This window comes from Pleurodeles waltl, chromosome 1_2 (assembly GCF_031143425.1).
Source record: "Pleurodeles waltl isolate 20211129_DDA chromosome 1_2, aPleWal1.hap1.20221129, whole genome shotgun sequence".
In the NCBI taxonomy this organism is placed as follows: Eukaryota; Metazoa; Chordata; class Amphibia; order Caudata; family Salamandridae; genus Pleurodeles; species Pleurodeles waltl.
In genome coordinates, this window is record NC_090437.1 from 902,119,223 (window position 1) to 902,137,218 (window position 17,996).

Here is a 17,996-nt window from a genome sequence, read left to right on the forward strand (position 1 = left end):
AGATGCTCTCACTGACTCATAATTCTCACTCATAGCTGCTTTTACTGACTCATTCCCATTTATTCTCACACACTTTTTCAAATTTACACTCCCCACTCACTAATTTTCACTCACAATGATTCTCACTTACACTCTGTAACACCCCCACACTCATGCTTACTCATTCTCATTCATTTAAACCACTCTTACACTCATGTTTACTCACTCTGTCGTACTCACTGAAACTCAATACCACTCAGTACCTGTCGACTAGTCTTCTGAAGTACACAGCAGATCACAGTAGCAGGTAGTCCTCTGAGAGTCCTTCCACAAGTTAAAGTGAACTGAATACTGTGTCTGAGGGTCCTACTTTTATACCTGGTACTTTATTTGAATTAGGAGAAGTTTCTAGGGTATTGTTGAAGTCCCTGTAATTTCCTGCTTCCCTTCCTCAGTTTCCTGCCTGACTGCAGCAAATTAAGGCAGTGTGAAGTCCTTTGAGTGAATGTAGGACACTGCCTATTTATTTGCAAGTGGGCGTGTGCTCAGCTCTGCATGCCCCTCCACTTCCATTCTGCGAGTGATGACCAATCCAGGAACAACTAATCTCTCCATTGTGTGGCTGTGTGCGAGGAATATACAAAACTGCCAACTGCACCCAGTCATGTGACCCAGCAACAAGCTTCAGGCACCAGATGGTTAGGGCAGTAAAGCGCCAACTTTCTAAAACTGGCATTTTCAAAACTGTAACTTGAAATCTGACTTTATCATTAAAGAGCATTTTAAATTACAATTTCTCAGACACCAAGCATGAATTCCTTACCTCTCTCCAATGAAAAGTTAGCATTTATTAAATGTAATAAGGCAACCCAATGTTATCCTATGGGTGACGTAGGCCTCACAGTAGTGAAAATTATATTTTTGAATTTCACTACTAGAACATATACAGCTTAAAAGTACAGGTCCAATCTTCTAATTACAATGCACTATGGGTGTGAAGTGGCCTGACTTCACACAAAGGAATGTGCTTGGGGGAGAGAATCTCCCCTCAGCAGATGGGGAAGCAGGAAGGGGGAGGGCTGCCAAACTGGTCTTCAAAGGCAGAGAAGGACATCTGGAGCACCCAGCAACACCCCCACATCCTGCAACCCCAGACAGCTAGGTGCCCCCTTGATTAGATTAGGAGAGGGCAGGAGAGGGGTGTGTTTATGATTTTTAGCCACACCAGTGGGTGGGCTCAGCCAGATCTCTCCTCTAAAAATCAGATTCATCAATTTTGGATTTTTAGAGACTGTTGCCTTCTGGGATGGATTTTTGCCACACTTCCCAGGAAGTGGTCATCACAGGGGGACGACCCTGTCCCTGATTGGAGGACCAGGGCCCCCCTGCTTTTCACCCAGGAGCAAGGATAAAACTGGCAGACCTGCACCCACGCCTCAGATCCCCACCAAATTTCAAGAAGAAAGAACTACAAGGAGAAGAAGGACTGCCCTGCTGGACCCCTGGCCTGCACCTGGACCCTGCACTCAGAAAGACTGCACCAGCTGCACACTTGGGCTTCACCACAAGAAGGACTTTGCCTGGCTTCCACTGGTTCAAGGAGGGACTCCCTGTTTGCTACAGGTGAAAAATTGCTAACCAGAGTCCCCTGCACCAACTCCTGAAAAAGTGACCAGCTGACCACTGTCCAGTGGCCAAAAAGGAGTTTGCGCCAGGTGCATTCTGGGAGTTGAAGTCCGCACTTCCCAAGGACCATCACAGAACTTCTGGACCCTTGGGGTGAGCTGTGGACCCCAAAAGAACCTTAAAAGAACATCTGGGTGAAGCCCCAGAAGTTTGGAAAAGATTGGAGAAATTTTGGAAAAAAGCTCCATAAAGTGACCGACCCGACGCGGAAATTCTAGCCGGCTTGCCTCAACCGCGACCCGGCCTGACTTCGTGGTTCGTCCCGGTAAAGAAAAACATCCAAAAAAGAGACTAAGTCCGAACGTAAAAAGTTGACCGGGACCTTCCAGCCATCGTATCCGAGTAGGGCTCCACGGACGTCGGATCAAGATCCAGGTTTACCCCGGTCGAAGGATTTTCATCTCGAAAAAACGACTAAGTCCGAAGGTAAAAATCACCACCGAGGAAACCGACTTCGCGTATCCGGACAAGGGCTCCAGGAGGTCGGATCCAACTGGCAGGTTCGTCCCGGTGAAGAAAAACTTCAAAATAAAGACTAAGTCAGAAGGTAACTTTTTAACCGAGGCTTCCCGCGACCTGTAGCCGAGCAGGGCTCCATCGCGGTCGGCCTGAAAGTTTGACTTTGTCCCGGTCCTGGTGCAACCAGATGACCCGATTGGCGCTTTTTGTTTCTATGCGCTAGAAAATAATAATACTTTAAAAATTCATATCTCCGGTTCCCCTGAACCGATTTTAATCGTTTTTGTGTCATTTTAAAGATAAAAATATAAGCTATTTTTATAAATTGGTTTTGGATTTTTAAACTGTTTCCTGTGTTTTATTTAATTACTGTTGTGTGATATTTGAATGCTTTACACTTTGTCTCCTAAGTTAAGCCTTGACGCTCGATGCCAAGCTACCAAGGGTAGAGCTGGGATTAATTTACTGAGACCTAACTGTACTTTTGTGGAGGTTTGTGGCTTGTTGCTAGGTGTAGGTACCTACCTGCCCTACCAATAACCCATTTTCCAACAGTGTCACTACATGTATGTGTGTGTGCAATTTGATTGGCTGGTTGAGGTGAAGGGAGCTGGAGTGGGTGATGTGGTTGTGTCTGTCTGTGTGCCACTTGCATATGTTTTTTTTTGTGTGTTGTGTTGCTGTGTGACACACTCAGGTGAGTGTTGTTATGTGGCGGATGTTATCGGGAAATATGTAGTTGTGCTTTTGTGTGAGTGTGTTTCTGTAGCTGAGTGTGCAGTTGTGTTGATTATTGTGGTTGTGTCTTGTGTGAGTAGAGTGTCAATGGTGTGTGTGTGTTGTGTCACAGATGTATGGCAATGGATGTGTTCAGCATGTACGGATTGTGTGGTTTTGAATGGGCAATGGTGTGTATATGGTGTGTTTAGTTGTGTGCTGTGCAGGGGACACATATGGCTATGGTAGAGTGTGTGTGTGTGTGACTTACCTGTATTTGATAGTCACTGACATTCTACAATGCCCATTGGGTCCAGCGACGGTCTCCCTCTGTCAGCAATCCGCCGGTATGACAATGCCTGCACAGCTGAAACATCTAAATAGAGCCGGAGGGAGCCCGTCTGCCTCATGCTAGGAATAGTGCTCCATCATGGCGGTCTGCGGCTCAGCCGCAATGCATCTAAATGTGGTGGGTGGAACACCATCTTCTTGATGGTGCTTTCGGGACCCCTGCCGCCGTGACTTGGTGGCAACACTCTCAGGCTCTAAATCAGGCCCTTAGTCTCTTTATTGGAAGTCAAAATTCTGAAGTGGGAAGAAGCTGGCAAGCTGTAGCCCATGAGTGCTCCACAAGGCTGTATAGCCCTTCTGCGAAGGACTGCTGAACAGTATTTGCTGCTGCAGAAAAGAATGTGTCAAGAGTTGCCACAAAGTCAGGCCTACCATCAATGCACTTTAGGCGAATCAACAGGCAGGTAAGTCCTGGTTTTTAATAAAAAATGTTCTAAAGCCCAAGTTCTGGATTTTGCCTAGCTAGGCACTGTTGGCACTACTTCCAACGTTCCAGGAGTGGATAGGCACCACTTGGAGGCTCAGAACTCACAGTGGCTGGGTCTAAGTGCGGTTTGAAGATGGTTGAGCTTTTTTGGTCCGTGAGGCTCTGATCAGGCCAGCCATCTAGCCATTGGAGTCATTCTGATAGTCCTGGGATTCAGAATTACAACAAGGCTTATGCAGGATATGACTCACTTATACTTTCTCACCCACAATTCCTTGCAATCACTCTTACTCTTGTCCCCTCTTTCTTACTCATTGTCATTTATTCTCACTCCACTCATTCATTATGACACCTTAATCCACACTCACTCTCGCTCACAATCACTGATGCTACCACTGAGATGCTCTCACTGACTCATAATTCTCACTCATAGCTGCTTTTACTGACTCATTCCCATTTATTCTCACTCACTTTTTCAAATTTACACTCCCCACTCACTAATTTTCACTCACAATGATTCTCACTTACACTCTGTAACACCCCCACACTCATGCTTACTCATTCTCATTCATTTAAACCACTCTTACACTCATGTTTACTCACTCTGTCGTACTCACTGAAACTCAATACCACTCAGTACCTGTCGACTAGTCTTCTGAAGTACACAGCAGATCACAGTAGCAGGTAGTCCTCTGAGAGTCCTTCCACAAGTTAAAGTGAACTGAATACTGTGTCTGAGGGTCCTACTTTTATACCTGGTACTTTATTTGAATTAGGAGAAGTTTCTAGGGTATTGTTGAAGTCCCTGTAATTTCCTGCTTCCCTTCCTCAGTTTCCTGCCTGACTGCAGCAAATTAAGGCAGTGTGAAGTCCTTTGAGTGAATGTAGGACACTGCCTATTTATTTGCAAGTGGGCGTGTGCTCAGCTCTGCATGCCCCTCCACTTCCATTCTGCGAGTGATGACCAATCCAGGAACAACTAATCTCTCCATTGTGTGGCTGTGTGCGAGGAATATTCAAAACTGCCAACTGCACCCAGTCATGTGACCCAGCAACAAGCTTCAGGCACCAGATGGTTAGGGCAGTAAAGCGCCAACTTTCTAAAACTGGCATTTTCAAAACTGTAACTTGAAATCTGACTTTATCATTAAAGAGCATTTTAAATTACAATTTCTCAGACACCAAGCATGAATTCCTTACCTCTCTCCAATGAAAAGTTAGCATTTATTAAATGTAATAAGGCAACCCAATGTTATCCTATGGGTGACGTAGGCCTCACAGTAGTGAAAATTATATTTGTGAATTTCACTACTAGAACATATACAGCTTAAAAGTACAGGTCCAATCTTCTAATTACAATGCACTATGGGCCGCCTAAGGCCAACCTTAGGAAGAAAATTCTTTGCAATAGAAGGGTAGTTTAGGGCTTGGAAAGGGCTGCAATGGAAGTCCTGGGACATTTGAAGGGCTACATAAATAGGTGGCACAATAAGTGCTGCAGGCCTGCTAGAGGCATTTAATATATATGGTTTACCACTTTGGAAGAGACTTAAAAGTAAGTTTAATATGCCAATCAAGTTGAAGCCACGTTTACCATGTTGCAGGGAGTGTGTACACACAATATAACAATGGTTAGCAGTAGTAAAGTGTGTAAAGTCCTAATTCCAATAAAAAACGAACTCAGGGAAATAGGAGGTGTCAAAAGAAAATATTTTGGGGATATCCTGCAGAGAGCAATCTAGTCTCTCTTAGAAAAGTGATATGGGAAAGATACACATTTATTACTATCCCCGCCCTGCCTAAAATATGTGTAAACGTGCTGAAAAATAAAATATTGGAGTTATCCTAGTATGTGTGCTTGATCCATAGGAATTTTAAAACTATATGTGTGACAAAGACATATGGGCAATAATTTCATTGTTTTGTTCGCAAGTTATGCTATGGCGATATTAGAGGGGTTTGAATGGTATGTGATGAAAAATTGGTGTCTTGTTATTTGGATAATTATTTAAACTATACTTTTAGATGTTGTTTTGTTGGCATGTCTGTAGTATGCATAGGAATGTAGAACTCTTGAGAGTGGATTGGAATCTGGTGATGTCATGGCTGAGGTGAGACAGAGAGAGCTTGGTGAGGAGAGGCTGATAGTTGGATCTTGGCTGGATTGGACCTCCTATATATTGGAATAAAGCTTCCTCGTGACTACATGCCGTTGTACATCTCTATTTCATCTGGAAGAACATCTTGATTCCTTACCCTGGCAACGGAGGATGGGATGCGTTTCTTTTAGCCTTCTACATCATCTAAACTGCTGGTTACATGGAGGTCTCAACAAGGGATTTTGATTCAGAACTCAAGGAGTACTAACGGGAGAAGGTGACTTTTGTTTTTATTGTTCTCCTGTTTTTCATTTTGTCCTTTGAACGCTTGTTTGTTGAGAGGAAGGACCGTGCGCGTTGACTCCCAGCCTGCGTTGTTTTTTTTTTCTTTCTTTCTTAACTAAACAGCTGAGCGCGTGCCGGCTCCACGCGAGCGCTTCGTTTGATCTAATCAGCTGGCCTGTGTATGCGTTTCTATAGAAACCGTACAGCGGCGGAGCTTTGGACCTGCACATGAGCTTAACAACGACTGTAAAGCACAAGCACCGCGCGCCAGTTTCTTCATGATATAAATATATATAAACATTTGTATCATAGCCCTAATCCTACTGAGTTATCTGGATCGGATCAGCTCATATTAACTATAAAGCAACCAGTCAGCTACACGGCAGCTTAAACGCACACACTTCCGCGTCAGCTGTTTCAAGCTCACCAATAGTTTGGCCAATGTATAATGCAGCTATTAAAAGATTTTAAAAAAAAGGAGACAATTTTTTTTTCTACCAAGCACAAAGATACGTTTAATATAACTATTATAACGAACTATTTAAGACCTTAAAATGAAGGATTCAGAGACAGGAGTTTGTGAGTTGGAACACACAATTATGCAGAATGTTACTGCGCCCTCGTTTTTCTTGGCTTTGCCAGGAGAACCGCCTATGAAATGGCAAAAGTGGAAGAAAGTTTTTGAGAGGTACGCAAAAGTGTGTGGTGCATCACTTAGCGTTGAAAGGAAAACTGCATTATGTTTACATTGTTTAGGATCAGAAGGTCAGGAAGTTTTTGATAATCTTCCAGACATATTTGACGAGAACCTAAATGAATATGAGACGTGCATAGAAAAGTTGGATAGACATTATCTTCCAAAGGTTAGCACCATACTCGAGAGATACCACTTTGGCAGACGAAACCAGGAAGAGTGTGAAACCGTAGAGAGCTATATTACAGCCCTTAGGAAACTGGCATCATCATGCAAATTTGGGCCACTTTTGGATGAGAGAATCAGGGATCAGTTTATGTTGGGCTGCAACATTGAGAAGGTCAGAGAGGAAATTTGGCAAAAAGATGATCCGACACTAGATGAGGTTGTAATACTGGCAAAGAAAATTGAACATTCCCTCAAATGTGTCGAGGCAATTAAGAAAGAGGAGAACAAATGTGACTCTGTACATCTCATCAAGAGTCATGGAGACAAACATGAAATCTCTCTGAAACAAAATTATAGAAAGGAACAGAAAAACTTTCAAGGGAAATGTTTTTGTTGCGGTAAGCAGGGCCACATGGCGAATGATAGAAATTGCCCTGCCATTAAAGTAACATGCAATTTGTGCAAAAAGAAAGGTCATTTTGCCAGTGTTTGCAGAACCAAAAGTGGGAAAGGAGGTATCTATGAAGTTAATGATGATTCAAATAACATGGATGGAGATGATTTTGAGTGTGGCCAAATTATTCTCCAAGTCGGCAATGGGAGGCGAGGGCCCATTGATGAAATTCTGGTAGATGGTGAAAGAACAAAGGTTCTTTTTGACTCTGGAGCGAAGATTACCATCATATCAAAAGAGTTCTATTTCGAAAAACTCTTAAACAAAGTTAAGTTATACAAACCTGATATCACTCCTCGTGCGTATAGTGGAAAACCTATCAAACTGTATGGTTACTTTAGAGGTTTAATGGAATTCAAACACAAGTTGATCAATGCAAAGATCTATGTTTCAAAAGAAGGAGACAGTATCCTGAGTTGGTTTTATCAGAAAGATCTTGGAGTGATACTTGATCCTAATAGTGATCCTCCTGTGAAGATCAAAGATCAAGATGAGATAAACGAAATTAAGGAACATGATGAATCTGTTGTTCAGGAAATTAAAAAAGACAATGACTTTGTGGAGAAACTAAAATTGAAGGTTCCTTTTGTGTTTCAAAATAAATTAGGGTGTCTTCGGAACTATTCTCATCATATACACCTCAAGGAGGGAGCTAAGCCGGTGTGTAGTAAAGTTCGTGGTGTACCTGTGGCCTTGCGTGAAGAAATGAAGGTAGAACTGGAGAGACTTCAGAAAGAAGGAATTATTGAAGAAGTTGAAGGAACTGAATGGTTGGCACCAGTCGTTGCAGCCAGGAAGGCGAATGGCAGTCTACGTTTGTGTGTGGACTTGAGAGAACTGAATAAAAATTTGATTGTGGATAGATATCCCCTACCAAACATTTCAGATATGTTAATGTCATTGCAAGGAGCGAAGGTTTTCTCCACCATAGACTTAACATCAGCATATCATCAAATCAGACTAACTGAAGAATCTAAAAATCTTACTGCCTTTGTAACTCCATTTGGAACATTCAGATACACAAGATTGCCATTCGGGCTGATTTCTGCAGCGTCAGTCTTTCAAAGAATGTTGGAAAGGGTTTTGAAGGGATTTGAAGGTGTAAGAATATATCAAGATGATGTTTTAGTTTTTGGGAAAGATGATGCTGAACATGAAGAGAGGGTATATAGAGTTTTGATGAGGCTGGGAGAGTGTGGTCTAACCATAAAAATGGAGAAGTGCAAATTCCAGAGGGACTCCATTGAATACTTAGGTCACATGGTCACAGGAGAAGGCATATCACCGAAGAGAGAACTAGTAGACACCATTAAGAATTTGCAATCTCCTTCAAATAAGGAAGAACTGATGAAGTTTATTGGAATGGCTGAGTATTATGGGAAGTTTAATCAGAATTTTGTGGATTTTTGTGTGAATATGAGGAGGTTGTTACGAAAAGGTGTGGAATTTGTGTGGTGTAATAATTGTGAAAGAGAATTCAGAGACATCAAAGAGAAGTTAATTTGTGCTCCTAAGCTAAAAAATGTCAACCCTAATCTTCCTTCAGTTCTGATTACTGACGCCAGTGCGAAAGGTCTTGGGGCTGTGCTTCAACAAGGTAATCATAAGTGTGAGGAAGTGGTTTTATTTCTGTCACAAGCTTTGAAAAATGCTGAGCTGAATTACTCTGTTATAGAGAAAGAAGCTTTGGCAGTGCATTGGGCAGTGAAGAAACTAAAATATTTATTGTGGGGCAGCAAATTTGAAGTCAGGACAGATCATAAACCACTTTGTGAGATATATAAGAGGAAAGGGGTTGATGCGATATCAAGCAGGATCACAAAGTGGGTTATATCGTTACAGGATTTTGATTTTGAAGTAAAATACATTCCTGGAGTACAGAACATGGTCGCTGACACATTATCAAGGTTGGTACAGTCTACAGGTAATAGTCAGGAAAGAGAAGGGAGTGATGATGATTCAGACGGTGAAGCGGTATGTGAAATAGGAGGCAGTAGTTTTGATAACGATGTGGTCACAGAAGAGAGATGGAGGAGAGAATGCGCTTTGGATAATACAGTAATAGAAGTGCTTTCTTTGCTAGAGAAAGATTGGTGGAACAAAAATAATGAGACACAGAAGTTTTGGCATGTACAGGGGGAATTATCGAATAGAGACGGCCTACTGTTTGCACATGGTTAGTTCCTCCTACCACGCTTAGACAGGAGCTTATTTCTCTTGCCCACTCGGGTCATCAGGGAATTTCTAAAACCAAAGGGCGTTTGCGAATGACATATTGGTGGCCAGGAATGGATAGGCAGGTGGAGAGGACCATTAGGGAGTGTTTGCAATGTCTGTTGAGTGAGAAAACAGTCAAACCTAGAGTTCAACCCATGGAGATTAGAGAACGCCCCGCTCAACCCTGGGAAGAAGTTGCATTAGACATTCTGGGACCCATTCGTGGAGGGGGTGTGGACGTATATCTCCTGGTGCTGGTAGATGTTTTTTCAAGGTGGCCGGAGATCAAATTTACCAGAGGTATTGAGACGAGGCATGTAATTGAGTTTCTGAAGGAAGTGTTTGGGAGAGAAGGGTTTCCAAAATCCATCCTCACCGATAATGGTGTGCAGTTGGTGTCTAGAGAAATGGAACGGTTTTTAGCAGACTGTGCCATACGACACAAGAAATGTGCACTTTACCATCCAGAAACCAATGGCATGGTAGAGCGTTTCAACAGAGTTTTGAAAGAAACAATTGTGTTGGCCAAAGACAATGGTATGGATTGGAAAAAAGAAGTAATTAAAAGGATTGAGGCATACAGGGTTTCCCCGCACTCCACCACGGGAAAAACACCTTTTGAATTATTTAGAGCCAGACACCCAAATACCTTAGTAGCTCCCAGTAAGGTGAACGATGTGGAGTCAAGATCAGGAATGATTGTGTCAGATGACAGCTAGAGAGAGTGTGAACGAAAGAAAGTAGAAGCTAGGAAGAGATATTTTGACTCAAAAAAATCAGCACGAGTAACCAAAGTTAAAGTAGGAGATTGGGTACTTATTCGTGGCCCGGTCAACAAAGGCAGAAGTACACATAAATCCAAGCCTGTAAAAGTGGTGAAGTTATTTAAGAATGCCGTAAGAACAGAAGATTCAAAGATGTGGAATCTCAATCGAGTGGTGGTTCTCAAATGTAATATGTTCAATTAGTTTTTTTGGGCTCTTTAATTTTATTTTGCTCTCTTAATGTATTTTATTGTTTAATTTTTTTTGTTGTTGTTTGTAAAAGGGGGGAGGTGTGTAGTATGCATAGGAATGTAGAACTCTTGAGAGTGGATTGGAATCTGGTGATGTCATGGCTGAGGTGAGACAGAGAGAGCTTGGTGAGGAGAGGCTGACAGTTGGATCTTGGCTGGATGGGACCTCCTATATATTGGAATAAAGCTTCCTCGTGACTACATGCCGTTGTACATCTTTATTTCATCTGGAAGAACATCTTGATTCATTACACTGTCTATTTGAGGGAGCCAGCTGCTTTGTGATCTAATATTTGGCGACCATGCATTTGAAGTACAGCTGTTAAAAGTATTTTATTTTAATTTAATTCCAGTGTTTACATAGTGCTGCATGTTGTCTGGAGCCTACTACATATAATTGTAGGGGGAATATTTGCATAGCTGCGGAATAATGTAGCTCAGTGTTTTAGTCTTTTCATACTGTTAAAATGAGTATAATAGAGCAAAGCTAATTTTTTGGTTCTGTGATGAAAGTGCAACGTATATGCAGTCAGGTAACGTAGATGAAATGTAAAAAGGGATTTTAAAACATGCCTACATCATTTTCGTTAAATCTAGGAACATTACCAAGACTACGTAAGGAAATCATGTTCATGAGAACAACTGGGAACTCAAAGTATATTCGATTGGATTTAGGAATATATAATAATAAAGGGTATTATCATGTCCATTTCCTGCGCTCTGTAGCTCTGGGCCGGAAGCAGATTTATATCAGAAGCAGAAGATGCAATGGCCAGACAGTGAGGAAGCAGAGAGAAGAGCACCGTTTCTCTGGCTGGGTGCTGGTTTCACACCTCAGAACTGAGTTTGAGTTTCACTTTTTGGAGAACACTCTCCCTCATTTTGTGCGCGTTCTAAACCTTTTCCCACAGTTCTATTCATTGGGTTAGTATTACATGCCTCCGTGAGCAATCTCTTTTATTGGACGTCAGTTGCATGTGCTGGTGAACAGACTCTCCCATAAGCCTCAATCTAGCAGCAATGTCTTAGACGTGTTTCATTTCTTGGAGCACAACCTAATTCACAAAGATCGAGACTTACATCTTGGAACAAAGTCAAACTCATTGGGTGAGAGTCTCAAGCATACATTAATAATCTCAAAGTTTGGTTTATTAATCTGTTGTTAATCCTAAACTTTCAAATACTGTCTCACTCCCTGGGGGTGAATCACACATCCTAATGCACAGTCTCTATCTCCTGGCTATTCGTAGAGGTCTTGTTGAATTTAACAGCAGGGATATTGGTTCAAAACTTCTCAACTCTCAATCCTTTGGACCCACAGCTTTGAGATCTCTGCTGAAGACTTCTATAGTTCTCCTATGGGCAAGATTTTTACCTGTTGATTTGGAAGGACTGAACAAACTGAAAGACCAGAGGCGGGATTTCAAAAGTAATCTAAGAGATTTCTTTGTGTCATTTGTTTCAGCACTTTTAACACCTGCTCTGAGCAGGTGTTAAAAGGGGGCATATAAACACAAATGATGGACGGAATATGGAACCAATCAAACATTCATCACCAGTCACAGATCTGAGTTTAATCCATCAATTCTGTTGCTCACCATTCCACCCCAGTTTGAACCAAGCCATATGTAAATCAGTCTTGACTCTGTTTCCATGGAAATAGTCCAGCCCTAACTGCCAGGCCAGGTCCTACCGGGACCGGAAACAAGCATCCTGGGACTCATTTCAGAGTATCACCCTTCATCAGCCAGGCAAGCTTGAATCCAGTGGCACAGTGAGTCCGGGACCCACGTCTGGGCATACCAAACACAAATGATGGACAGAATGCGGAACCAATCCAACATTCACCCCCAATCACAGATCTGGGTTTAATCCATCAATTCTTTTGCTCACCATGCCACCCCAGTTTGGACTGAGCCATATGTAAATCAGTCTTGACTCTGTTCCCCATAGGAACAGTCCAGCCCGAACTGCCAGGGTGATACCCTGAAACCGGTCCCAGGATGCTTGAATCCTGTCCAGGGAGGACCTGGCTTGGCAATTCAGGCTGGACTGTTACCATTGAGAGCAGGGTCAAGGCTGATTTGCATATAGCTGGGTCCAAACTGGGGTGCTGTGTCAAGCAAAATAACGATGGATTAAACCCAGATCTGTGACTGGGGGTAACTGTTTGAAAAGTTTCAACATTCCGTCCATCATTTTATTTTGTTATATTGCTTTGTGCGCCCTAAGTGGCTAAAGTATGCCCAGATGTGGATTCAAGCTAGCCTGGTTGAGGAAGTGTGATACCCTGAAGCCAGTCTCAGGATGCTTGAATCCTGTCAAGGGAGGGCCTGGCTAGGGAGGTCAGGCTGGACTACTCCCATTGGGAGCAGGGTCAAGACTGATTTACATATAGCTGGGTCCAAACTGGGGTGATGTGACAAGCAAAATAATGATGAATTAAACCCAGATCTGTGACTGGGGCTAAGTGTTTGAAAAGTTTCAACACTCCGTCCATCATTTCATTTTGTTAAAAGGGGGCATGCCATTGTTTTTAATGTGTTACAATGTACCGCTCAGGATTAGTGCTAAAATGTTGGCACCAACCCTGAACAGTACATCAATAGCATCTGAAAGTCTGATGTTATTGCCCACTACCCTGCTCCATGGTGCGCGGCACACATATGGTGGCGGTAGGGGGGCTCAAGGAGCCGCAAGAAGAGTTTTGCTTCATGTATTGCAGTGCCATTTTTCTTACGTCTGTCTCAATGTTTCTTTGTTAAGAAAATGTGCATACTGACAGCTTCTTTTGTGCCTTTCTAAAGACGTGAGAACTCCTCATTACACACAAATGAAGCTAACTGGTTGGGAAATAGAAGACAAATGGAAAGAAACAGTGTGGTGACATAAAGGGATGATAAGAAGAGACACTGGAGGAACACCGAGGGGGAATGAGTGAAAAGATAGGGAATTACACAGAGATGGGAATAATAAGAGAGAAGGAAAATAATGAAAATCCTGTTGTTGCTTGTTGGTAGATCTTTAAATATGCAGCCCACAACAGCTCAGGATCTGGTGATCTGGATCCCAGTTGGACAGTCAGGACAAAGCAGACAGAGTCACAAATTTGTGGACATAGGTGCAGGAAGGGTCTAGGGCAACCTATGCAGAAAATGCAGTATTGACTAGCACAGAGGAGGAGAGATGGGAGAAAAGGGCAAAGAAAAAATAAACCGCAACTGCTGACATAACATAGGGGCCTCATAGTTGAGGACGTAGAAGGAACAGCTCATGCAGAGGGTGTGCAGTGGGTGTGGACATATAAAGAGAGGTAGGTGTGGTGGAATGCAAAAACATAACACAACTACTGATACAACATGGCATCTTAAACAAGCATTGGCAAAGCCAAAAGATCCATGGCTGCTGTGCAGCATGGTTGAAATAAAAAAAAAGCACTAAGACATGGCAGTCATGGCACTTTTTTTTTTTACACCTTCAGCCATGCTGCATAGCAGGTGCGCTGATGTACAAAACATTTACAAGCCATTGGATCTCACATACGCAAGATGTATTGGCTTTGCCAAAGCTTCAGACTGAGATGTCCAGAGTTTATCAGGCCTTTTCCTCGAACAATGCACAATGAGTGTAATTATACGATCAAGGTTTTAATGTGAGCAATTTAGTGCAATGCTGTTACTGTTGTCCTAGCAAATAACCATTCAATCACACCTATATGGAATACATATATCATGGTTTGTTTAATGCCAGTGGTTTTTCGATCTCTCTGGGTCACAAAATTGTCTTAGAGTGCTGGAACTTTCAGATTGGAGTTTGGGAGATAACATCAATCGCCACCATTCAAACGAACTGGGGATTGAAAAGGCAGGACGCTTTTGGCCGAGGGCCAGTCTGCATGTAATTTCTTTTAACATATACATTTTAGACATAATCTGGAGGAACCACATATCCAGAAAGCATTGTGGTTTATACTTCACTTTTCAGATGCCCCCATCACCCTCCCGCTAGTGTCTGCATGTTCCTTTTGGGTGCATTAAGTGGGTATAATCTGCCTCGGGGGCAGGTCTTGTTACCATGAATGGGTATTCTGATTTAATCAGGAGGCCTAGCAACCACTAGTGTCACCCCCTCTCCCATCCACTGTTCACTTATTTATCTAATGACCCCCCCTAGCGCTTAGAATGAAAAGGTCATCTCAGTCACGTGTGCATCACAACATCCCCCTACATGAAAGTGTTTCCCATTTATATAACACTGGACTCTGTATTGAATTGTAATATAACATTTATACAGCTATAGCCCTTCATCCAAATAACAACAGGCATGACCACCATCAAAGAAAGCAGGGCTTTGAACAGGGGGAGTGCATTGTGTCTCCGCAGTGATTCGACTTCGGGACTTGTTTTGAAAGCACAGTAAACATGTCACTGTTTAATTGCTTAAGTCACACCAGACATTACTGGAATTAACGGTAGGGTCCCGCGCAAGACGCAACTTTCTTCCATTCTGTTTGTCAAAATAATCAATAGACACCCCTGCTTCACTTACAACGAGAATAAGTTGCCTAGCAGGAACGCATAGCTGGCTCCTGCATCACTTTTTGCCTGTCTAAAGTCCAGGCTCACTCCTGTGACCTTTAACCCATGTTTATGTCATCTGAAAAGCTGAAGCACGGAGTAGAGAGCTCTTCACGAACAAGAGCAAGAAGCCCACTGCGTGCTTCAGTTTTTCACAATACGACTGCTTGGGCACTCTGGGTGTAACTGGATCTGCTTGGATACACCAGATTTGGATTTAAATTCCCAGAAAAAAGATGCCTGCCCACCAGTAAGGTATGGGCCAGTAAGTGCCATCGACAGCGAAAATCAGGTCATGGATTGAGATTCAAGTCGGGCTGCCAGAGGGAGGCAGTTAGTGTGAGATACCCTTCCTTGGAGGGATACAAACGTGGCAGAGGCCCCTCGGAGACTCTGCTATAAATCCGCCGGCATGATCTGTACTTAAAGATAAGAAACATAAACAAGCATTTACAAAGCAATAGGCCTCGCATTTGCTTGAGTGGGAGCTACTGGCGTTGTACATTCATAACTGGATTTTTCTTGACACATAAATTGGTCAACCCTACCTCATAATTTTGTCTTTTCCTGCCATACAATTCCAGTGGCTCTGCATATAACTAAATCACTTCCATCTACCTTTTTTCCTGCATCTGCAGCAAAAACTTAAAATGTTGCCATTTAGCATACTAATTTAAATCTGCCATGCAAATTCTAATAGAATACCACTTTCACCACCCCACCATCAGAGTTGCTGGTTGACTAACAGAATTCCCCCCAAAAAGACACAAGACAGACACGGAAGAGAAATAAACTAGAAGGGTCACCCAAACATATCACAAGTTTTGAAACAGTCATAGTGTAATAAGGGCGTTAAATTGGCCTGAACTATGGTCACAATTGTAATCATGAGAGAATATTAAAGCATATACAATTGTCCTTTAAACCAGAACAAAACTTTTGGAATTAGACTGTAATGCTCAAATCAGCCCCTTGAAGGCACCATAACAAAATAACATTTGTAAGGAACATGGTCATATAATCCAGTGAAAAAATACAGTAAAAAGCAATGCCACGTAACCACATAATTAGTCCTTAGGATGTGTTTTTAAGGTTAGCAGGCCTACTACAATGATATTACAAACAATGCTTTTAAAACAAAACTTCTTCTAGCTATAAAACAAAAGTACTAGCCATGAGAAAGCTTAAAAGGCATTGAATGGTGGGAGGGGTTATTATTTTGGAGTCCACACTAACATAATGTGGGGATCCAGAGATGATGTAGATAAAAATAACACATTGTGGTCAATGTTTTGAAGGTGGTTGCATTGTCCTCGGGCTGAGTTAAGATCAAAAATGTTTTATAAAAGTAATGCCCTGCAAAGTATTATGGGTCACGTTTCTGTGCCATCAATGTGTTGATATGTCTATAATGCTTAGAACAGCCCCTAGAGAACACCACAATGAAAATAGCATTTGTAAGAAACATGGTCATGTAACTATATAGTTAGCCCCTAAAGGGAATAACCACATGAAAAGAAAATGGCAATAAACAATGCAGAATGATCATATATGTTGCACCTAAAGAACATTATGCATTAAATATTTTCAATGGTAACAGACCTATAGCAATGATATTACAAATAATACCCCTGAAACACAAGCTCTTCCCAGCTGGAAAAAGTTCCAACCATGAAAATACTAAACAAAAAAACAAAAAAACAAAAAAACACTGCATAGTGACAGGGGTTGTTATTTTGGGGTCCCCACAAACTTAGTGAGGGGACCCAAAGATGGCGTAGACAGAAAGAACATGTTGTGCAGAACATTTTGCTGGTGAACCTATTGTCCTAGGTCCCCACAGGCCAAATTATGGGCAAAAATGTTGTGAAAAAGAGAGCTTGCAAAGCATTATGGGTCAAGTTTTCAAGAGTGCAGTGAATATTATAGTATCAGCTCTCCTGCTGTGCCAGGAGAGCCGCTTTTGCTTTGAGGATTTCTGTTTTATGTAAAACATTTACCAATTTCAAGTGTCTTAAAGAAAGAGCCACAAGAAATTACTCTGATTAAGTAACTGTGAGCAATCTGACCAGTGCTTCAATACCGCCGATCGAGTTCACGCATCAACTGATTTTGAAACGCAAGCCCATGAATCAGTGAAAGTGATGAGTGTGCCGTGGGCGTGGTTAAAAGCCCACAATACTTACAACAGGTCAAATCGCTTGCTCGCTCGACCTAAACACAGGATGGAGGGGTGGGGCTACAAGCAACCATGGGGGAAGCGACGATGAGGATGCAACCAGCAACAGAACGGGCAGAAACAAGAAATAAGCATTGGCAAAGTCAATAGGTCTCTCCTATGCAAAAGCTGTTGGCTTTGCCAATGTTTTTGGGTCATGTTGTTCACCAACGTGGCTGCTGTTCAGCATGACTAAAGGTTAGTGGCACAGAGGAGAGTTTTGTGGAGTGTTGTACAGTGGAATGGCAAAGAGTGGAGTAGAGTGGTATAGAGTGAAGTGGCAGAGAGTGTTGTGTACTTAAGTGACAGTGTGGAGTAGCATAGAGTGTTACAGAGTATAATGGCATAGAGTGCAGTGGCCTTGGATTCATTGGTGTACAATTCAGCATTGGAAAATGCAGTGTCTTAAATTAGAGTGGCGCATAGTAGAATGCAATGGCACAGATTAGAGCGGTGCAGAGTAGAGTGGCACAAAGTAGAGTGCAGTGGCATAGAGTAGAGTGGTGTAGAGTGGTGCAGAGTTGAGTGGCATAGAGTTCAGTGTTGCAGAGGGTAGTGGCATAGAGTAGAGTTGAGTGGCATGGAGTGCAGTGGAATTAAGTGCTGAGTAGAGTTGAGTGTGATAGAGTGCCGTGGCATAGAGTGATGCA

The 17,996-nt window shown here is 42.4% G+C and overlaps 1 protein-coding gene across 1 annotated transcript in view; it reads right to left on the minus strand.

The window, feature by feature from the left end:
* Positions 1 to 17,996, minus strand: part of MTNR1A (melatonin receptor 1A) — a 1,054,503-nt gene that overhangs the window by 683,930 nt on the left and 352,577 nt on the right. The gene's annotated exons all lie outside the window — the stretch shown is intronic.